Source organism: Ctenocephalides felis, unplaced genomic scaffold, assembly GCF_003426905.1.
Source record: "Ctenocephalides felis isolate EL2017-DRISC unplaced genomic scaffold, ASM342690v1 CF-g0.4_SCAFFOLD_01170, whole genome shotgun sequence".
In the NCBI taxonomy this organism is placed as follows: domain Eukaryota; kingdom Metazoa; phylum Arthropoda; class Insecta; order Siphonaptera; family Pulicidae; genus Ctenocephalides; species Ctenocephalides felis.
Genome location: NW_020537324.1, coordinates 49,628,163 through 49,653,036, shown reverse-complemented (window position 1 = coordinate 49,653,036; position 24,874 = coordinate 49,628,163). Strand labels below are relative to the sequence as shown.

General features: G+C 29.5%; 1 protein-coding gene across 1 annotated transcript in view; it reads right to left on the bottom strand.

Moving 5' to 3' along the window:
• The window catches only part of LOC113368303 (amyloid beta A4 precursor protein-binding family B member 1-interacting protein), a 517,505-nt gene that overhangs the window by 149,645 nt on the left and 342,986 nt on the right, over positions 1-24,874 (bottom strand). The window lies entirely within an intron of this gene.

The following is a 24,874-nucleotide window of genomic DNA, read 5'->3' as shown; positions in this document are numbered from 1 at the left end:
AGAGACTTATTTTCTGACTAAAGTATTATATCTAGTGGCAAATCCGCAACTCATACGCGCATAAGTCGGATTATAATTGAAGATAAAAATGACATAATAGTCTTAGCAATTGCTCGTATGAACTTCCTGCACTCAGCGCTAATTCAGTAGAATCGCTCGACCAGCGATTCGCAACTAGGATCGTCGATTGCGTAACTTGCGAGGAAATTTGCAATTAGCCGATTGACATAATTTGTATCGTCACTATATAATCTGCAAGCGAATACAAGACCAGCAGCAATTTGCGGCATATAGTTACGTTAGTTTAATCTAGCAATATGGAATCTTTGTTTTAATCTTGAATCTATCGCATTCACCATCTTAGAAGTAACTTGAGACAAACGCAGCAAATTGGAAATTATATACCCATAGTAAAAGTGATCAGATAATAGGTAAGTTATATAATAAAATCATAAATTCTTTTGGCATAGAGGAAATTTTTAGATCAAAATATTTAAAGATTCAGTTGAAACTGGCATAATTTGTGAATCAACCAATTATTGCATTGTGGTTGTGACCAATATATTGGATTTTATAACTTCTAATGGTTTGTGGACATATTGATAAAATTACAAAAAACACAGATATAATACATATATATCATCAACTCATGTTGTTGTGGACCAGCCAGCCATGGTAAAAACATGGTCTAACAACTATGGGTTCCGGATTCGATATCCACCTTGGCCAGCCTGATATCAAGTATGAATGGCACTAAATTTTCACTTCAGATATATAATATAAGATGAAATATAATATGATAATATTAGATATCGAGCAAAAAGAGCCTTTTGGGGTATTGTTGCAGTACGTATCACATCAGCATTAGAATAAAATATTTAACAATTATCCCATCAAAATGAGCGTGGTCAACCACTGATGTCTTCTAATAATACTAGGTTAATCATAACAGCTCATAGAACAGAACACATATAAAAAAGCTTTGATTACAGTTCAGCAAAAAAATGTTCTGGAAAATTAACTCATAGGCTTGTAAAAAGAAAAATGGTTAATATGTCTTTCTTTATAATAGTTTTGCTGTTAAATAGCTACTGTGAATGTAAAAACATGCAATATGGTCAAAAATAGATCTGTCAGAATGGACCTTTACAAATGCTAGTATAAACTTCTCTCTAATAATCTACTTGAGTTGACTTCTTCAAAAGCAATTGTTTCGTTAACACAAGCAAAAGGTTTTTTTGAATCATTCAAATCGGATGCTTATTTCTCTCAAAAACTGCCATTTTTGCATATTTTGCTCCATATTTCTTAAACGGCTAGACCTGCCTTTACCAAAATCTAATCACCATTTCTCCCCATCATTACAAATTCAATATTTTTTTGGATCACTCAAATCAAATCAATTCTCCGTTCTATCAAAAACACCATTTCTATTTTCTGCACTCTTTGCTCCGTATCTCCGGAACGGCTGGACCTGCCTTTGCTAAAAACTGATCAGCACATCTCCCTATCAATAGGAATCGAATATTTTTTGAACCATTCAAATCGGTTGATCCGTGAGGCCGAAAACGTAGACAAAAAATTGTACCCATACATACATACACACACACATCCAATTTTTCTAAGGTATGCCAAAATGTTCAGAAACCTTCAAAACGTGAAGATATGCAAACATTTTCAATTTCGATTTTTGAACAATTACGATAACTTACCCTACGGGAAGTAAATAATAATTATAATATTTCTAATATAAATAATATAATTTATGATGATGATAAGATGTATTAAATAGACCATAGTTGTGGATATAATACTAGTAAGTATTATTCGTTGCAAAATTTGCAGAGAAATAAACTAAAGTAGTAATAAGAAAAGTAAGTCGCCATGTACTATTAAGTACATTGTCATTTTCAAAGCACAGTCAATTTCGCAAAAATGTTTTCAATTTGTATTTCTTATATTTTTGAAGTACATATACGTCGATGATTCATAGAGTATATGAAAATAAGCAATTTTCAGAAGCGATGGTCTCTGGTCAACTTTTCGTTCATGTATGATAAAGCCATGAATCTTATATTTGAGACTTCCACATTTATGATCAAACTACTTCTGCAGTTAATGTGAAATAAATCTGTTGTTTGAACATTATATAACCCAATTCATATCCTTGGATTATATTCATGTGATTTGTTGCTGTATAAGTAATTGTAGAACAACGCGATAAGCAGGAATCAAATCCATAGATCAGATGCACTTCAGAACCGTAGATTACAGAGGTTTCTATTCAACCATAAGATCAATAATATTAGACAATCTCGCAATCAGTCGTAGTTCAATATTAAGGCAGTTATAGATAGAGAACTGCTATTGTTATATCGAACTATCAGAGCACAGAAACTTCAATATACGAAGTTTCCTAAATATATATTTGCTATTTGGACAGTGGCTCTCAATATTTCAATAAGCGAATTTAAACTTTTATTAGAAGAGATTTTTTTCCTTTCGATGAATGAATTGATGTCATTTGAGACTAATTCATTCGTAATCTTAACATGTGAATAAGATAGCATTGCTTGTAAACTTTTGATTTAGGGATGATCACATAAAGTAATTTATTGATATTATAAGAGTACAATGAAGTTCAATGCTATTTTCCGAAGTCTTAAAAATTCTGCGAAAATTATATGAGAAGATTTACAACTTGAAACACTACGTATCACAATTCACGAATTTATATTTCGATGGCAATAAATAATTGTGAAAACTACTTTTCGAATAAATCCGCAAATATGTGGTTTAGAAATTCTTCGGGATATTGGAAAAAAGGAAATGATTAATTTCAGTAAAAAATGTTAATGATTCAATTGAATTTTTTGTCACATCCATCTTAAAAAGAATAGAGAGAAAAACAGAGAGAATATTCAAAATTAAGCAAAAAAACAATTTTTAATTCCTTAGAAATAAGCAAATGAAAGCATTTGAATATCGATACAAATTTGGTAACAAAACGAGCATATTTTCTTCCTAATTTAAAATTATTTTTTCTATATATAAAGACAATCAACAATATTCTTCGCACTAAGCACATTTTTTATGTGGAAACCAATCAAAATTTAAAGAGACAGCTACTGTTTAATTTATTTAAATTCAAAATGTGTCTAGTAGAAAGCAACTCAGTAGTTATGACTAATAGTTGTGATATATTTTAACATACATAATTCGAATTTTTGACAATTTATTTTTCGCGACCAATTGCGAATTTGAAGCTTCATCTGCGTCGTTGCAAGGCTGAAGCTTTACCACTTTCGACGTAGTTTGAGAATTGTTGTCCTTTTCCATATCGATACATGAATATTTTATATAGAATAAAACGAAAATGATACAATTCGTTTTAATTGATATTCTATTCTCTTTAAGTTGTTCCTGAATTAATAATTACTATTCAATATTTCAAAAATGTCTATATGAAAGCAACACAGCTGAAAATATGAATTACATAATTCACAAAATGAATTTTGTCAGCTTCATTCGAAGCTCATGAACTTGGAACAATTTTGGGAACTCAATAGAGAAGACAAAGATAGATTTATACCAGCATCCTTCTCTTTCTTTGTTCCGTGTCTGATTTTAAACACATTAGGGATCCTTTTTGGAATATATTTAAAATATACATGCCGGTCTCCCTTTATTTTCGAACTGTTGTTTCAAGCTGATGCAAGCGTAAGAAACGCTTTCGTTGTTCAGCAGAATTTCCTTTATTCAATTACAAATTCATTCAGTCATGAGAATCGATTCGATTATCATTAAAATGAAATGAAAGCATATATATTTGGGTCAATATTATTTTAAGAATTTCCAGGAAACAATATTCAAGTAATAGAAATATTTCATATAGAGTAAAACGAGGCTTAAAGCTCCGCAGGCAAGAAGGCCCACCACCACTATCTCAGAAACAAATATATTTAGAATTTTTTTAACAACATTTGAAAGTAGAGGGCAAAACATGCGTAACCAACCATCGCCTTAAATGCAACAAAAATATTTTTTTCCTCGTTAGTCTTTCTGGTTCTGAGCACGGTTGTTTAGTGCACGGCTGATTATAATTTTTAAGTATAGGTTATTTAATTGTTTTATAGGATGTATTGGTATTTTCATGTTAGATTCAACAACTTTTTTATATAACCACTACAATAGCTTACATGTGGTTGGGGTAAAAAAGACTACCTAAAACTTCATACTGACGAGGTGTAAATAATAAGGAACTAGTTAATAAAAATAAGTTAAAAAAGCAATTTTTCAAAAGATAAATTAAATTATTGGTTATTCTAACTATGGCGATTTTTTGATAAAGTTCCATATAAAGGTTGTAACCAGTGTGACTTCTGTAAAAAATGTGCCCATCAAATATGTATTTCAAATAAAAGTTGCTTTCACTTTATTTGCAATAATTGTATTTCAATATACAATAAGTTTGATTATGATAAATTAAACCAAAAGACTTACCAAAGCAAGATTTATGACTGTAATAAGAGTTAATAAAATGTTCTTTATTATGTTAAAAATACATATTTAGAATATGATTTTTGTTTTTTTGTTCAAACTAATAATTTAATTATTGATAATTTATAGTTTACCTATACTGCATTGATTAAATAATGTAACTATTATTTCAAAGTATTTATAATAAAAGTAAAATAGTGTATCTTATAGCCTCCGGGCTGTTCGTTTTTACACCTCCTATGGTATAAAAAGGACCAGACGAACAAATTTTTATCTTAACGTAAATAATTATGCAGTAACATGATTATTATTATTATTTTCTTATTATTATACCAGAAATTAGTACTTAACGGTTCTCAAAGCTGTTGTGATAAACCTTCTCCATAACAATCCGTTTATGGAGAAGGTTAGTAACTAGATAGTAACTATACTATCTATAATTGATAAATTTTTGTAATCAGAATTTCTCTAATACTGATGAAATAAATTAAATTTGATGCAAAGTCAATGGAATAAGACGGAACTGTTATCTGCAGTATAATTTCAATGCAAATTGTATAATATAAATAATAAAACTAAAGCTGGTGCTACTTCTTTTGAAGAAATAAATTAAAATTAAATGTAAAAATTAAAGCTATTATTAAACTAATAATGTATTTTCATTCTATATAAATCATAATGTTTCGTACATAATCATTATTAGTTTTTTTAATTTCCCGTAAGGTAAGTTATTGTAATGGGCCGAAAATCAAAATTGAAAATATTTACATTTCTCGACGATTTGAAGGTTTCTGAACATTTTGGCAAACCTCAGAAAAAATAGATGTGTGTGTGTGTGTATGTATGTATGGATACAAATTTCCAGTCACGTTTTCGGGCGCACGGATCAACCGATTTGAATGGTTCAAAAAACATTCGATTCCTATTGATAGGGAAAAGAGCTGATTAGTTTTTGGCAAAGGTAGGACCAGCCATTTCGAAGATACGGAGCTAAATATGTAAAAAATGGCAGTTTTTGAGAGAACTAAGCGTCCGATTTGAATGATTCAAAGAACTTTCTGCTTGTCTTAACAAAATAATTGATTTTGGAAGAAAAATTTTTGTTTCAATTTTTTTTTTCAAAAAAAAATTTTTTTGTATGCCGAAAATAATTCAGATTTTATTTTTAATTCTGACTATAGTTCTAATATACTTAAGCAATATACCTAAGTCTAATATACTTAAATAATTTCAACTTTGCAATTCAGTTTATATGATTCTTATAAATATTAGACAATGTTACAATATTAATAATAATCTATTTGAAAACATTCAGTATTCCTCGAACATTTTGTTACGGTACGGGAAGTTCCAGCAATTTGCCGTAAGGCACCAAATCATACACCCCACTAGTTCAATTTTTAACGGTAATCAAAATTTTACTGCTTCTTGAGCAATGGTTGACCGTTGTTTTTAAAATCGTCACATTTTCAATATCACTATTTCGTATATTTTAATATTTAGATTAATCAATACTGATGATACATCTTTAATTCGATATTGATAAGTGTTATTAGGAACATATTCAGTCATGTGAAAACAGTTATTGGTAATGTTTGATATCAGGTTGTCCGAGGTGGGTATCACACCTGAACCCTTACGGTTGCAAGGCTAAAGCTCTTAGCATTAAGCCACAAAAAGCATATTAGTATTATAAAATACAATGTACATAATATTCTTGCATTCATCATATCCTTTCCTGTGAAAATCAACTAATTGACTGGGACTGACGCGCAATGTTTGCCTCTTTGAACTTTTTCAATTACGTTAGAGAGGCAAAATGAAGGGAAAATAATAGGCAAAATCAGGAAATAAATGTAATATTATATTTACAGATAAATGAAAAACATCTCTTGTCGTAAATCATTACACATTGCGATGTGGTGTGCGAGAGAGGCCTAAGTAAATCTGACAGTGTTGAGTAACAAGAATATCATTTACAATTCTAAGAAATGGTTCCAGCCTGGTCTCTAAATGGAGTTAGTATATAATGTGGGAAGGCATATGGGAATTTCATCAGTTTGCGTTCCCTAGGATACGCGCTTGAAATGGTAACTGTAATATGTACCAAAATATGTACTAGGTCAGGAAGCCCCAAGAATCATTATACTAGTGGGGGATATATAACGATGAACAAGGATTTCGTGGGTACGGAAGAAGTCTTTGTGAAAATAAATGCTGAATTATGTCGAGCTATTAGTCTCGATATGAATATAAGGGTTCTCGATATGAATGTAAAGGTTCTCGATATGAATATATGATTTTAATCACTTTACGTAAAACTTATATATGAATAAGTTAAATAAGTTTAATTTTAGAATTGAATACACTTCTTAATAATTATTTTACATAATTTTTTATTCAATCTTCAACAAGCGAATCATTTGGAATACATTATTATGCTTTACAAGAGCATATTTGTATTAATTAGAGTAAAATCTTCTAATTGCGCATACACAAAAATCATATAGGATGAAGCGGGGCATAAAAGTCTGCGGGTAGAAATGTCCTCCGCCAATATCTCAAAACCAAGTAAAGTTAAAAAAAAAAATCGCAACAATATTTGAAAGTAGAGTGAAAAAATGTACAACCAACCATTACCTTGATCATTACCTTGACGATCTGGAATAATGTTCCAATTTTTTTGTTGTGAGATAAACAGTAATGTACCAATTTTTTTGTGTTGTGAGTACTGTTGTTTAATTTACGAAACTTTAATATAATTTTTTTCATTATTTAAAAGTTTTATAAGATTTACTGTTATTTTTAAGTTAACTTCAATAGTTTTGTTATAAAACCTCTATAAAAGCTTACATGTGGGTGGGGTAAAAAAGACCACCTGAGCATTTACCCTGGCAGAAGTGTGAACGATAAGAAATAGTAATAAAAAAACTAAATTAAGTTATAAGAAAAAATTTTACAAAAAAATTAGTTAAATAAATAGTTATTCCAACTCTGCTGATGAATATTTCTGACTAAGTGCCAGATCAAGGTTATATGCAGTGTTATCCCTGTAAAAAATGTATCCCTGAAATTGATATTTTGCGTTGGGTGAACAATGCAGCTATTACTTCGTAAAATTCCTTTAAAATTAAAAATAAGACAATTAAGACATGAAAATTATTTGATTCCTGGCTGTCCTATTTTATACCCCCTATTTATATCTAATAGTTATGTGCGCATGTTGCAGACTTGCAGCAATGCCCTCAAAATGGTATTTTTATTTGAGATCATATTTGGGATGTATGATCTCTGATATCATACTGCTTGATACTGAGCTGGCCAAAATTGGGATCCAACCCAAAACTTGGAATTGTGAGCTCACATTCTACGTTTTGTATAAATCTAAGTCGATTTTAATTGTTGTTAGTAGCAAATGTTTTCTATAACTACTAAATCTCTCTATAATATTATATGCATGTATATGGTTGTGATTTTGATGATTTTCCAAGCATGAAATTATGACATAAGCAAGTATATTATGAATTGATGAATTTATGTCACATAATTAAATATTTATTTACCTTTTTTCTTTTATTTCTTTTTTCTTTCATCTTTTTTATTTTTACACATATAATTTATAAATTATACTATTTATTGTTCTAACAAGAATATTGGTTTCGACAGCCAAAGTTTTTATGTTTGCCAGAATTCGATCTCGGTCAATAAATTTAATTCAATCCAGGTAAACACAGAAAGTTTCACAAACGAGTGGTTGAAATAGGCAAATGAAATATAGCTAAAACAATACATAAATATAAATCACACCCATTTTCGTGCCCTAGTTTTCTTGCAGGGCCAATATATCAGCATGGTTATGACAATAAGATAAATGGCAAGAAATATCAGATTCAGTTTACTGTATACGAAAAAAGTAGAGTGCAGACTCGTGCATATGAGTTCGACCTGTGACCGTGGCCACTCATAAATAACAGGCGTGGGCGAATGAATATCGAACCCGTGCTGGAATATTGTGGATTGGGTTGTGCGAACTGTGTAATTCCTGTAATTAATTTTGAAACGCTGAATAAATCACAAAAGTAAATCGCTAACACATGTTATTTAATTTCGAGCGCTTCTCATACGTGATAAACAGCAGTTATATATATGCAATCTGATGATTCAAAATGCTGAATTATATTTTTAGTATTTGTCAACGGATTATAAATATGTTGCCATCCAATTTATGCGGTGTGTGCATTCAAAAAGGATTTGCGGGTGCAAATTTTCACTTGAGTTGGTTTACTGAAATTTATTTTGCATTAGATATGTATTGATCATGCACACGTTTATGCAACAATTATAATTATATATATTTAACACGGTACGGTTAGCTTAAAATTGCCTTACAATTCAACATACTATTTTCTTTTATTAATTTCCCAGAATTATACAATTTTAAATTTCATAGTCATACTGAATAATCCTACAGTCCGATTTAAACCTTATAAAGTTTAATATACTTCTAACCAGTAAACTGTATCGCTTTTAACAAACAGTGCGTAGAGTTTTGTGTCATTATAATCGATCTTATGACGAGTATATTCGTCAATCAGAAAGTAAGTTGCGCTGGTAAGATGATATCGGATGAAAAAATATGGCTTTATTTCACATAATTGAAAAATGTAACTAGTAAATTTTACATATTTGTTAAAATAACCAAATGTTACCTAAGAATTCAACTAAAATAGATTGAACTCAATGAAATATTATATATGTAAATGTAAGAAAGTGAAAATAGTTTTTTGATATAAAGCAAAAATAAACAACAAACAATGTTATTTAAATAGCTCAATCTTAATTTTTCTTGATTAAGTATACTATTTCCACACTTTGAGAAGTTCATGCAACTTGCCTTAAGCTAAAATGCCACTTACAACTACTTATTTTGTACAGTATAGCCTCAAAATATTTGATATAATGTGACATTTCAGAATATATTTAGTTTTGTCTAAAAATTCAATTTAAATAGTGAATGATCACTGATTTACATGACAAAAATACTCGTCAATACTCAAAATTCTGTCACTTTTTTATGACAAGTATATTCGGCAATGGCAATTAACTGGTCAGCATGGTTGTTTGTGGCTTCTTGGTAAAAAGATTTGGTCTTGCATTTTCCAAGCCCGTGTCGGACAGCTTGATATCAAGCAGTGATAATATCAGTTTTTATTTAAAAAAATAGATTTAAATATAACAAGTAAACAATAGCACTTTGAATAGTACCATTATGAGAATGGACAATCACGAGATTTTCTACTAATAATGCTAGATTATAAGAAATTACATTACATTAGCTTATAAAACATTGATTACTGTCTAACAATAATAAAACAAACTAGATGCGATTCATTTCTTCCTCATTTTTCCTGAATGCAAGTTGCATAAAATTCCCGACTTGTGTAATTAATCGAGATAATCAACAGAAATTTAAATTTAGTAATTTAGATAAAATTTTCAACTTTTTATTTCGAAAATAAACTATTTGCTCTTACTAAAAGCCAATCAGGCTGATTTCCAATTGATATTTCCATAGATTTATAATATATTTAAGTATATTAACTATAGTGCGCAAAGGCGTGATTAAATATCCTAAAATCGCAGCCTAATCTATATTTTAATGAATTTATATAATTCACCCATTTTTCGAAGGTTTTAATACTTTTACTTTTTAGAATTGACGGTTGAACCGATTTCAAAAAATGCATTTAATAATGGGCTATAAAAAGCATTTTCATAAACCTCGAAACTGTGTGAGCATAATCTAATAAACTTTAGATCAGATAGAACACAATCCCTCAACGAGTTCTATCAAAATGCTTTTTTTACCCCTTTATCAAATGCAATTTTTGAAGTTGGTGCAGCCATTTTTAAGAAAACGTCGGCAGAAGATCGAGAAACGACTCACATAGAGAAACACACACAGTTTATTCAAATTTGGTCATCAGAATTATTTGAAACGTATAGAAAACATAAACAAACTTCTTTAAGTATTAAAAACCTTGGAAACAAAATGAAAAACAAATATGTTGCATTTGATTATTAATCATTATAAATAAATCTTATAATTTATTTGCGAGCAATAATCCAATGATTTTTACATTTATCAAGTAGGTTTCTACCATTTCAAAAATATACCAGTTTGAACACCGTATGATTCGTGATTAAGATTGTATTAGAGTTACAACTTAAGACCAATATATTTGTCTTGTATGTATTTGATCAATGCGCGACCCTAAAAATATTTATTTATTAGGATTCCACCTAGTAAGTGATTATTTCGTATTTGGATATAATTTTGGGACATGCGGGTGAAGAAATAAATAAGAATTCTAATTTTCTTGTTAATTATATGTTCTGAAATGATAAAAAAAAAAATTCATCAAATAAGTAAAGTTATACAATTACTTCTCTCTTTTATTATTTTGATGGAATGTTTCGAGACTCATTAAAGTGGCTTGATGTCGATAATTTCCAATTGCTCAACATAAGCAAGGTATATAACTACCCGCGCACATTACTTATGCAAATTGCTACGGTGCGTAAATTGTCGTTTACAAATAGACAATTACACTTCGAGTGCTATTATTCCCTTCAACGGGCGCATTATACTAAATTGTACTTAAAATGATTGCTATACTCTATACAGAACTTAACAAGCAACAAAGTGTGTCTCACCATTAGCGTATATCACCGTCTTGTTGCTAACTGTCTGTCATAATTTTCGCTTTAGTTATATTAGTATCAAAGACAAATTCTCACAGGGCTATTTATACATGACAGAAGGCCTATAACTCAGAATTAGCTCTTGGCATAAGAAAGCGCATTTGTTGTTGTTGCTTAACGCCCGAGTCATTAGTTGGACCAGAAAATGTTCGGTATTTCAAATTCGTCATCGTGTTTATATTATACATATGCCAAAATCTTAAACAGATTAGCATAATGTGCATGCTAACGAACTTGCATTCAAATCAAATGAATAAGTGACCTTGCATGATTGAATATGAAAATTATTTCAAGAACAATTTACTTATATATACCTTATATTTTATAAGGTAGAACAAAGCCTAAATGCCCTCGAATAAAAAGGTTCGCCACCATTATCTCAAAAAACAAGTACCCAAAACCAGTAAAGTTAGGAATTTTATAACATTATTTGGAAAGTAGTACGTAAAGTTAGGAATTTTGTAACAATATTTGAAAGTAGAGTTTCAGTAGACTGAAACAGACATGTTTAAAAATCCTTGAAAAGTATTTTTGTTCGTTTTCTTTTTGGTTTCGACCACCGTTGTTTATTTTAATATAACTTTTAAGTATATGTTATTAAATTGTTTTTGAAGATGTATTGTTAATTTCAAGTTAGATACAACAGATGTTTTCATGTAACCTCTATAAGAGCTTAGATGTGGGTGAGGTATGGTGGACTAACCGAAACTTTTCCGTTGTTTAACACTCTTTTGGATTTTTTGAAGACATTTTCTTTATCTGTTTTTTAGACACACATTAAATTATATATATATATATATATATATATATATATATACTGCGAAATAAAAAAGTAAATTTAAAAATAAAAATTAATATAAATATAAGGTAGAGCGTAGCTTAAAGTTTTGCAGGTAAATAGGTCCTCTTTAATTTACAACACCTGAATATAATTTATAAGATTTGTTATTTAATTATTTTATGATATGCCTTGTTATTTTGTATTAGATTTAACAGATTTTTCATATAACCTAAAAGCTTACATGTGGGTCGGGTAAAAAGAACCAACTGATCCTATACACTGGCAGAGGTGAGAAAAATAAAATAATACTAAATAAAAATGTGTATTGAGTTGAAAATTAAATTTTACAAGAGATAAATTAAATTAATAGTTGCTACAACTAATCTGACGAATATTTTGGAACAATCTTTGTAAAAATGGGCGCATGAAATTTGTGTTTGGCATTGGGTAAATAATGTAGCTTTTATTTCGAAAAATATCCTTATAATTGAAAGTAAGACATCGGGTGTATTTGCCCCTCTTATGCAATAATTTTTTTTTTCAAATTTCCTGAGCATAGTTATGCCAATAGATAGTTGTTTGTTATGTCGTATGTGCTGTAATGTATGTTGTTTGGTTTTCACGGTATATTTACTGAAAGTATTATATATTGGGATGCTCAATGGGATTTCTCTCGATGCTCGATGATGTATCTAATATACCTCAGCAATGATATTAAAAACACTTTTTTATAAACTTTATATCCGAATCTCGTTTTGGCGCCCCTTAAGGCGTGCGCCCGCATTTTGTGCATGCATCGCATTCAAGGTAGACCCTGTCTACTAGTATAGTAGTAGTAGAAAAACTACATTACTATAAGTAGTATAAAACTACTTTTTAACTTACCGTAGATTAAGCTAGATTTCAAGGAACAAACTTTTCTATTTTTCTCATATTTGTCAATTAGGAATTGTGAAACATTTACCAAAACTAGTGGGGTGTATGGCATCGTGCCTTAAGGCAAATTGCAGGAACTTCCCGTACCGTAACAAAATGTTCGAGGAATATTGAATGTTTTCAAATAGATTATTATTAATATTGTAACATTGTCTAATATTTATAAGAATTATAAAATAGTAAAATAAATAAAATAGTATAAAAATAGTATATTAGAACTATAGCCAGAATTAAAAATAAAATCTGAATTATTTTCGATATACAAAAAAATAAAAAAAAAAAAAAAAAAAAAATGGAACAAAAATTTTTTTTTCCAAAATCAATTATTTTGTTAAGACAAGCAGAAAGTTCTTTGAATCAATTGAATCGGACACTTAGTTCTCTCAAAAACTGCAATTTTTTGTACATTTAGCTCTGTATCTCCGAAATTGCTGGGCCTGCCTTTGCGAAAAACTAATAACTCCTTCTCCTAATCATTACTAATTGAATGTTTTTTAGATCATTCAAATCGGATGCTCCGTTCTCTCAGAAACTCGATTTCTATTTTCTGCACTCTTTGCTCCTTATCTCCGTAACTGCTGGACCTGCCTTTGCCAAAAACTAATCAGCTCTTTTCCTTATCAATAGGAATCGAATGTTTTTTAAACCATTCAAATCGGTTGATTCGTACGCCCGAAAACGTGGGCGAAAATTTGTATCCATACATACACACACACACACACACACATACACATCCATTTTTTCTGAAGTATGCCAAAACGTTCAGAAACCTTCAAAACGTCGAGAAATGTAAAAATTTTCAATTCCGATTTTCGGCCCATTACAATAACTTATCCTACGGGAAGTTAATATATTAGGAAATATAAAACATCATCGTTTGCGTATACCTCACAAATAAATTTTAATTATATAGTTTACTTATATTGAATGGCAATAAACTCATCTTCACTAACTTTTATCATAGCAACTTAAACGAAGTTTTAATACTATATTTAGGCTTTCGTCTAATCAATTACTTCGAATATGTAGCAAACAACAATAAATCATAGTATGAAATAATAGAATTCTCTTGGCCATATTTCATTCTTAATTTGTATTAGTCTGACGTGTTATTGACAAGATGCTAGATGCATAAACAGATGTTGTCCTATTACGCCCCGCTGTCATTGTCACGAGATGGGAACATGCCCCAGCAGTATACACTAATTGTAAATGCAGGCCGAACTTCGTGACCATGGTGCAGTTTACTTAAATTAAAAAAAATAGACGTGACAAAAAACATGTTTGCCATTAGTTATGGCAAATAAAATCGAACTATTTTATCGCGTATTTTATGTACAACATTTACTAACTTCAAGTTTACGTAATAGCTATAAATTTTCATACATGATTGTGGTACGTGCGTTAACAATATGAGCGAGTACAATCTTATTTTTTCTCACGGTATTAAACTGACAAGCACTTACAAACTCGCAATTCTTTGCAATACAACAGTCATACTAATTGTACTTTGCTTTATATTTTAAAACTAGAATTTCTTAAACATGCTGTCATTTTGTTATCATCTCATTTTTCTCTAGAACATTTTTAAAAATGTTGTATTAATAATTCCTTACTAGAATAACATTAACAATATAGATGGCACAAAATATGAGTCGAAACATTGTTTTTTTTGTTACTGGTAAGTTACTGATTTATCTCCCAAAATTGTTGAAAATGTTATTTTCAACATGTTCAATGTCTGCTACATATTTCCAGGATTGCTTGTCTATGTTTGTGTAGATCAGAGGACATGCATTTATTCTATTATGTAATAATGGTATTTAATAAATATACCAAAATATATGATAAATACTATTTCATGAATACTGATAATTATGATCTGAATCTAATTTAAAATTGGTTTCATTCGCAGCTCTAGTAGCTTTTAATTTATTTTTTCAAAGATACTGATTATTTCAAATTTTGTAAAATATTGTGACATTAACATTTTCTGTTAAAATATTATTAAATTATTAACATTGACAATGCAATGCATTCACATACTATTAGAAACAAGAATAGTAAATATTTATAAAAGGTAATAAATCTCATTGTATTTTTAATAACTAAATAGCTAATGTAAATATATTTTTTTCTTTCTTTAGATAAAAAAGTGTTTTTTTTGCACAGGAGTAACACTGCATTAATAACGTTCTCATTACACAATTTATTATAGTATTATTATAGTATTGTACACTCAAATATATTAACAGAAATGATTTTAACCCTTTCGCTACGAGAGTGTTTTTTTGCATAGGAGTAACACTGCTGTACGGGCCAGTGAACCGCCCAAGCATTTGCTACAAAAATATTTTCAGATTTTATAATGAGAAATTAATTTAAAAATTTAAAATCACACTTTTAAAAACCATAATAACGAATTTTTATAATAATTAATTTAAGTCAGAATGAATAACAGTGCTCACAACCAAAAAAACTTACAACGAAAGAAAAAAACTTTTGTTATGGATTTTCAAATATTGCAACTTATTCTTATAATGTCATATGGACCAAGGTGGTTATACATTTTTTCCCTCAATTTTTAAATATTGCTGTTAAAAAATTCTTAACTTTATATGTGTTTGAGATATCGGTGATGGACCTTTTGGCCCGCGAACCTTTAAGCCCCGCTCTACCCTACATATAATATAAAAATGAATCGTCACTTGGATGTCGTCTAAGATATAGGATAGGCCAGGCGACACAGGTAGTCAAGCGGATGTCGTCTATAGACGACACTCGTAGAGAAAGGGTTGAACATGTAATAGATTTTTATGTTATTGAATTTATGTATGCATTGATAATAGTCATGTCATACGCATTACTGCCTAATGTAATTAAGTAAAAATAAGACTTATATTATATTATTATGAGGAATTGTTAACTTTTCCTTTTTTTGAACCATATATTATTTATACTGATTACTATTACCAAATATAACAATATTGTAACACTAAACATTGTAAAAGTTAAATACCCACGGGTAATAAACTCATACATTTTGAACATATATACGTTTAAATACCAAATCTATATATTGAAATATATCTTTTTGAAATTGAAATTGATTTTATATTTTTGTATTTTTATTAATCTGTAAATTGTCAAATTAAAATATTATAGAAAAAAATCTTTATGTTAAATATAAAATATGAAAAATGTAGGTGAATTACAAACGACGAGTTGAAGTAAAAAACACTCGTTATGAACTCAACTCATATAAAAGAGGATAATTAATAGTTTGTAAGCACAAGGAACATACCGCTATGAGATGAATTCTGCACAAACAAGACTTCAAGATAATAACTAATTATGTAAGATCAAACACTTGCCATAACATAATACATTTTCTAAATTAAATTAATTTCCATTCCATGTCAAATAACATAGCATGTTGATTTTTGTAACCCGAGCGATATAATAATTAATTCCATTTTCCCAGACATCTGTTTTTCCTACTCTCATCTCTCGTTGAAATAATTACTTATTTTCCCACTCATTGCGCAGTTCGGTTCTAATTTTCACCCCCGTGCAATAATACCTGACTGACTGCCGTAAGAAGAACATCGGTCTATAATCATCTTGTAATGTTCCAATCCAAGAATCTCCGCCCCGAAGCGGTAGCGCTATGTTATTGCAGCAAAAGAAATGGATTTCCGAGTCAGGTTTCTGAGTAAGAAATATCGAGTAGGAAGGCACTGAGCAGAAGCCACACAGAAACGATACAAATCGTGTTAATGGATGATAGCAGGAAATTTTATTTTTACTCCTCTGAACAAATTGGCTATATCAGCATTTCCTTGACTAGGTATTCTACTTCTGAACGATTACGTTTAACAACGGAGGGATACGTGCACAGGTTGCACTTAATTAAAGTAAAGATTCGATATCAGTTTTTCCTAGTTGTTCATCAAATGTTGGTTTTACGATTTAGTGTGTTTTAAATATTGTAGAAGAGAAATGAGGTGAACAAACATGAACAATTTATTTCCTTTATATGAAAAGTCGTCAAGAATTCGATTTTACAAAAATTAATTTTTGCTGTTAAAAAGTTAATTTTACTAGATAAAATATTAGTATAATTATTTGAAATTATTATAATTCCAAAAGATGGACTAATTTTGTGCATCCTGCGTTGTGTAAGTCCGGTTCTTCTAGGTGTCGTTGAGTTTTCGCACTAAAAACACTTTTGTGATTGGTTGACTCTGTTTTGTTTCACACGAACAGACGAATTTTTTTTATTATCTCTTTTATTTACAACTGTCCAGTGAAGGACATTCAATAAATTTGATGAATTTACAATAGTCGGCCGAAAAGGGACATTGTATACAACAAGGGCATATTGGAAGAAACAACTCAGTAGTTGTTTTTCCATTCGATATAAAATTCACAATATTTTATTGATAATTATATAATTTTTACTGTTTACTTATTAAAAAATTACTTATAAATAATGATTAAGTTATTTGCATTTTTTATCAGGAGAGTTGATGGCTTAAATCCAGTGACGCTTTTCTTTTCAATCTTCTTGGATAGTTCTCTGTTATCAAGGAGTTTGCTAATGAATTTGGGTGACTAATTAGCTTGTTTCTATACTTGTGTGCTGTTTTTGTTATAAGTTGGAAACATATTTTGGAGCTCCTAAGGCAATTTTCAAAAATTTGTTTTGAAATTTCTGTATTATTTCTATATTAGTCTTATGAGCACTGCCCCACAATTGTATACCATAGCACCAAATTGGTTTGAATAAAGATTTATATAAAAGTAGCTCATTGTATGAGCTTAGTTTGGATTTAGTTCCTAGTAACCAGTAAAGCTTTTTGATTTTTATCTCAAGCTGTTGCCTCTTTTTTATATGAGTTCGCCAATTAAGTTTTATATCGAGGCATATGCCGAGATATTTCACATGGTCTTTTTGAGGTACTTGAGTGTTTCCTATAATAACGCTGAATTTTACAGTTTTTGTTCTGTTATACTGTATAACTCTTGAACAGCAGATTCAAAATAAACTAGTTGGTATTGGTATTTTGCCTTGAGGCAAGTTACATGAACTTTCCGATATGTGTAAATAAATGACTTTATCACTAAAAAATAAATTAATTTATGAGTGATTAAAAGTATTCCGAGTGGATTTATTACACACAATTGAAAGCGATCGAACACGTTAACTCGGAGTATTTTCTAGAAGCAAATCTTCAAAAATCGACAATTTTTATAATTGAACCAGTTTCTGTAGGACTTTAATGGTTTAGTATGTTCATTAAGACCAAGTACTCCAACATTATACCAAGTAAATCGTCTAATTTTAATTTTAACAAAAGTCAAAAAACTACTCATTTTCTCAATCTTTGATAAATTTTTAAAATTAAACTACTTGTCGGAAGGCCGTAATATTTCAGTAAGTTCTATAAGACTATGATATATATAGCTAAAAAAGTTCCATAAAAATCGGATCCAATTTTTTTTAAACAACGAGTTACAAGAAAACGACTCGGTAGATTTTCACCTAAAACTAATCAGTATCATTCCCAACTAATATATTTCGAACAGTTTTTGATTTTTCAAAATCGATTCGGTGGTATGAGCTTAAATGTGGACGAAACGTTTAACACTTTTTCCAAATAACAAAGAAACGGCTTAGCAGATCGTCGCACAAAACTGACAAACGGTAGTCTTCATCGAGATACATCGAATGGCTCTTAAATTTTTGAGATCGGTCTAGTCGTTTTTGAGAAAACGTCGATTTACGTCAAAAAATCTGTTCACATACACACACACATATTTTTTCAAATTTGAAATCATTCGATTCAGAATGGCTTGAAACGTCGAGAAAACATAAAATTAGCGAATTGGATTTTTTGATGAAAACATAAACTTCTCCTTCGGAAAGTTAATAATAAAAATAAAATATTGTTTTCAAATATTAACTGGTCGACGTCAACAAAACGTCGACGAAAGGGAATATGATATGCACGGAAAACTTTTACTCTTTATGTAATATGTCAATCATAGACAGTTTCTTATATTCTTATAGTCTGCTCTACGCTTTCATAATTCATGTAGGTAATATAATTCAAATTCTTTCTTATATAATGTGAATATGATGAATTCAAGTTTTCATAAATCAAATCAAAACAACACTGTACAACACTGTATCGTAAACAGCATTGTGTTATTTTAACATATAAAAATTTAAAATATGGTGTCCAACAAAGGCCCCAAAAACTACTAGCAAAACAAAATATTTTTGTAGTGAATATTGATACATGAATACATGATTGATCCTCTGATAACGACGTCACATGACTTAATACGACATCTTTTTCCCTTTACTTCAAAATAGTGTTGTTAAAAAATTCTATACTTGTTTTCGAGAAAACGGTAATGGACCGTTTTATCCTCAGACCTTTAAGCTTTGCTCTATCATATATACTAATCAGTATTAATTTAATAATACTAATTATTCCCAAATCAGCCAAAGATAGAAATGAGCCAATTTTTCCTCAACAAATTACTTTGACTTATTATTTACAAAGTAAATTTAAACAAACTTGTAAGCAATACAAAGAAAATTTGTACTATATTAACTAAACTTTGTAAAATGTATAATTTTTCATTACCTTAATTCATTACCATTAACTTTATTTATTTTATCTTGTGCTCCAATGAGCCTCGTAAACCACCTTAATTATTAGCAATCAGCATCCAATAGTAATATTCTCGATGTAATTGCTTCAGCATCATTATTTACATTGTAATAACTAATTATCTAATTATCAAGTTATTTATGCATGTTTCAAGTGTTATTATACATATATTACAAAATAATAAATTATGTAACAACTATCAAAAATTATATTGAACAGTTTTTTTTTCTTTCGTTAGAATAATATTTTGCATAGGGGGCGTCCATTAATCACGTGAGGTTTTTAGGGGGAGGGGGGGGGCTTTGACAAAAAATCACGAAATATCACGTGGGGGGAAGGGTATAGTAAGATATCACGTGTATTTATTTTTTACCTGATTTTTTTAAAAAAATTCAAATATTTTCAAAAAAAAAATCTAAAAAATTAGTTTTTTCTCGTAACTAAAAATACACGTGATGTTTGGTGGGGGAGGCGGGGTAATTTTGAATATCACCATGTATCACCAAGGGGGAGGGGGGGTCCAAAAATCCTTAAAAACTCGCTCACGTGATTAATGGACGCCCCCATATAGGTTTCTATTTCATCCAAGACAAGTAAAAAAATCCAAGAAATTTTATCACAAATATATACAGAGCAAGAATTCTGATGATGACGTTTTGTAGAGACATTCTATCAGAAGTGCTAGGGTGGTTCCCTAATCGAATTTTACACTTGTAAAACGCGGTAATTTAGTCCTTCACAGAATTCACATTGAATTTATATCAAAGATATCTCGTAGATTTAATTTAAATCAAAGAAGCTTTGTTGTTGAGTAGAATTCCCCATTTGAGGGTTAACACGTCTGGTTGATAATTTTCCTTTTAGATCAATTTAAAATTACATTTATATTTTATTTATTGCTATTATCAGAGTCTTCTGTCCAAATAATTAAAAAAAATCATATAGATATTTTTATTGATATAATTTTTAGACATACAGAGTGATATAATATCCAATGTGTTGTAAATGGGATTAGTTAACTAATTTACTAACTTTACAATGTAACTGCTGTAAGAGGTAATTTGCTAGGAAATGTTATTTAAACTTCTCTATATTTGTAAATAATCTAGTCGATCTCAGTTTTTTTTTTAAATCGAAGTACATAGAAAAGGATTTGCCAATACAAAATCGATCGATATAATCCCTGTTGATATTATTCATATAAACGCTGCATTTTTTAAATCGGATTAGGATTTTCTAAGAAATCGTGGATGAGAGCAACGTATTGAGAATAACTTATTTTATCAGTACTTTGATTTTTTATACAATTCAAAGTTTTAAAACTTCTCACGATTTAAAAAAAATCCACATTTAATGAAAATAAAATATTGTAAAATGTCCATACTCATAAAATAATTTCAACTTTTGAAAAAAAAAAAAAATTCTAATATAATTCATCTTAAAAAAAAAATCAGTTTTCTAAATTTTCAAAAAATACAAATTTCCTATTTTTTTATTTTCCTAACTTTTCGAAACATTTTACAATATAAAATATAAAAAAAACATACCTCGTATTAAACAATTTATCAAATATAATATATAAAGTAAACCATTGAGACTTCAAAAACTTTCCATTTCAAGTTGTTATCAAGATTCTGTTTATTAAAACACACTAATTATAAGTATCTTTTTAATCTTAATATTCTTATCTCATATAGTTAATGATATATTTATATTATAAACAATCACTTATAATTGGGCAATGGATAGTACCTTTTAAAAAGGTTAAAAACACCATTAATCGATTTAACGATAAGGCATTTGTGACATATTGAGTTACTATTAATTGTTTATTAATTTATAGTAATAAAAATGGATATAATATTTCAATTATATTTTGGATTAATTTATGAGTTGGAATGATATTACAGCTGTTCAAAGAGTGAGATTATATCGCCAGCGAAAAATTAGAAAAAAATACAAGCAGTCAATGAATATATGTTAATTTTAATTACATGAAGTTCTTCAAACATAATTACATGATGAGTAAAGTTGCAAAAACAATATTTGTTTAGGCGTTGTTTAACATAATCCACTGTGTGAACAAATATTAAAGTATTTATTAATCAGCAATTACTTCATTTCTCTAATGAATGTTCATTTCTAAATGCTAATTACAATGACAAACCGATCATGTCATATTTGAAGTATGACTTTTATTACATTATTGCTTTTAAATATTATACATATTTTTAATGCTATTATAAATATATAATTTATAATTTATCATTATATAAATGTATATAATGGTTGACACTAATAAATGTGTGCATCACGAGTGTTACCATATTACAAATAAACATTATTTAAAATTGTTATTTGATGTATTTATTCTTACTTAACTTGCTATTTGTACAGTAGCAAATAAGTTTTACTTCAATCGCGTGTGATCCTTACGCGCACTCTTTTTTTTATACACCTTTATGCATTTTCCTTTGCTTCCATGTTTCCTGGAATGTTATGCTGGTCTTGTGCATTCTTATTTTTTCCTGTCTTTTTAGTCCTTCTATTTTACCCTCCACGACGTCGTGTGAAAGGCACTCTTTTTGCAAAATGGGTCCGATCCTGTTTCCTTTCTTTTTCAGGATCGAGATCAGTAGAGTTCTTTCTTTGCACACTTTTCTTATCGTTAGAACTTCTTCATTTGTTACCTTTTCTGTCCACTTCTATACCACGTTTCAAGTCTCTCCACATAGTTTTGGTCCGCCTTTATTAGGATCCATGTCTCTGATCCGTATAGTGCTTACTCCACACTTATTAATTATTGTTTATATATCATTTACTTAGAAATCTATTCCATAGCAGTTTAATATAGTGCAACACTAACTTTTTTACAAGTAATTCAAGACCAAGATATAAAAATGAGTTCAAGCACTTCTATTATCATGAATTGACTGTACGACGAGTACTTCTCTCTCTTCAAATGTCGATTTTCTTCATAATCATCCAAGATCGGTAGGGAAGGAAAGCAAGCAATCGCAAGAAGAACATGTTTTACTACCACACGAACGAATAGTGTACATGAAAATATCGTTTATGAGGGAAAATCCATAAGAGGAAAGAGCCCAATGTGCGGGTGGGTAAACAGACACTGGATTTCAAGTGAGTCACATGCATTTCCGTAGAACTTTTGCGACAACGCATTACGCATTGCTCTGATTGCTATGGGAACTAGACGGATGGGTTTGGGGCGGATGCCGAGATGGATCCGAAACTCAATTCAATGCAACGTATTTGGGAGGAAAAGTCATTTGGTCGAATAAAAGATGTTATTCGTTTTGGCCAATTAAAATGCCATTGTTTTAATGCATATGAAACTAAATTTTATAAAATGCAAGAGAAAATAAAATTGTCAAGCATTTGAAATAAACAAAATTGGTGAATCACTTATTGGAGTGACTATTGATATATTAAAATTTATCACAATAATTTTATATGAGTGTTTGCGTGTGAGTGAATGAATTGATCCAGACAGTTCCTAGAATATTGTATTCTGATTGGTGTTGAAAATAATAACAATAAATAAAGCTATTAAAGTATCAAGTATCCCAATAATTATAATTCCGGCCATATGCCCTATTCATTAATACATTAATCTAGATGTGTGTGGCATTTTGCCTTAAGCCAAGTTTCAGAAACTGGCCGGTATGTAATCTAATCATAAGAAATTAAGAATCTTTTAAAATTGTGGTAAAATAATTTTGAAATTTTGACACGACACCCTGATTTTAACCCTTTTCACTCGCTCATTGTATTTTTTCGCCGGAGCGACGGCATCCGAGTGGAAAAGGTTGATAATTAAATTACTTTTTCCAAGCCTATAATATTTGAAGATATTGGCTACAATACTTAATCATCATGAATTATAAACAAAGTTTCATCATATAAACTAATACAAAGTTTCATCAAATTTGTCAAAAAAATTCAACTATTAATTATGAAGAAACGGCCCGGCTGATTTTTACCAAAAACTAATCAATACAAATCCCATCTGATATCTTTCTAACAGCTCAGGATTTTAAGTAAAGATGTACAAAATATTAGCACCTATATGCCAATTATGTAGAAATGGCTCGGCTGATCGTTTCTCAGGACTTATTTTCATCATGTTCCATCAAATGGCTTTTAGACATGATGCTGTCGAAAGTCAAATTTTGACTCGAATACATGTAAACACTCACACACATACTCTTCTCAATTGCGGAGTCAAAAGAACCTGAATGACTTAAAATGTCAAGATAAAATAGAGAATAATATTTTTTTTATTTGGGGTGTTAATTGTAAACAAATTCATCCATGTATAAATAAAACCACAAGGTTTCTCTGAAAATGTAATTTCTGTGTAATTCAAATTATTTTTGAAAAAAAAAAAACATAAAACTGTAATACACGTGCGACGTTTTAATGTTGCGTAAAACTATAATTCGCCATGCATGTGCATGCAGAAAATAAAAACAAATATTTTTATATACTATATTACGAATTTATCAAAAATATCTCCACGTTAGAGATAAACGACTCTACATTAAAAATAAAAATACAAATATTGCAATAGTTACGAATGAACAAATCAGAATTTTCGATCACCTATGTAAATTATATCTGAATAGAATATTCAATGAAGTGTAATTATAGTGTGTATATTATACCATGTTTTTAAATTAGGAATAAAAAAACATAACGATCTTATATATGAAGGAAATTATAATTTGCTTATCAACATATGCTTTTTGAAAAATTGAGTTGCTTGAATTGCTTAAATTATTAGTTTATTTGTTGTAAAATTGAATACATAAACCATACTAAGAAGTATCTTTCTATGCTTTTCGATAAAAGAAATATATTTTATTAGATTTCTCAAAGAAAGGGCGTTCAGAACAATATTTGAAAAGGTGTTTAACCAAGTGACGAAATATTTCCCCTGTGCCAATAAAAGTATCGATACGCCGTTACCAAAACGACACCCCCGCCCCAAATGAGTCATTATACCCACATAGCACAATATAATAAGGTGCCAAAGATCAATAACCACTCAATTCGAAAATAATACTATAACGATAGTATAATATGTGGTTGGTATATATCTGCCCGAATCGAAACTTTTGCATATACAGTTAGATTTTATGCTTTGAATATAATGCATTGGTCAACGGTAATAATTCAT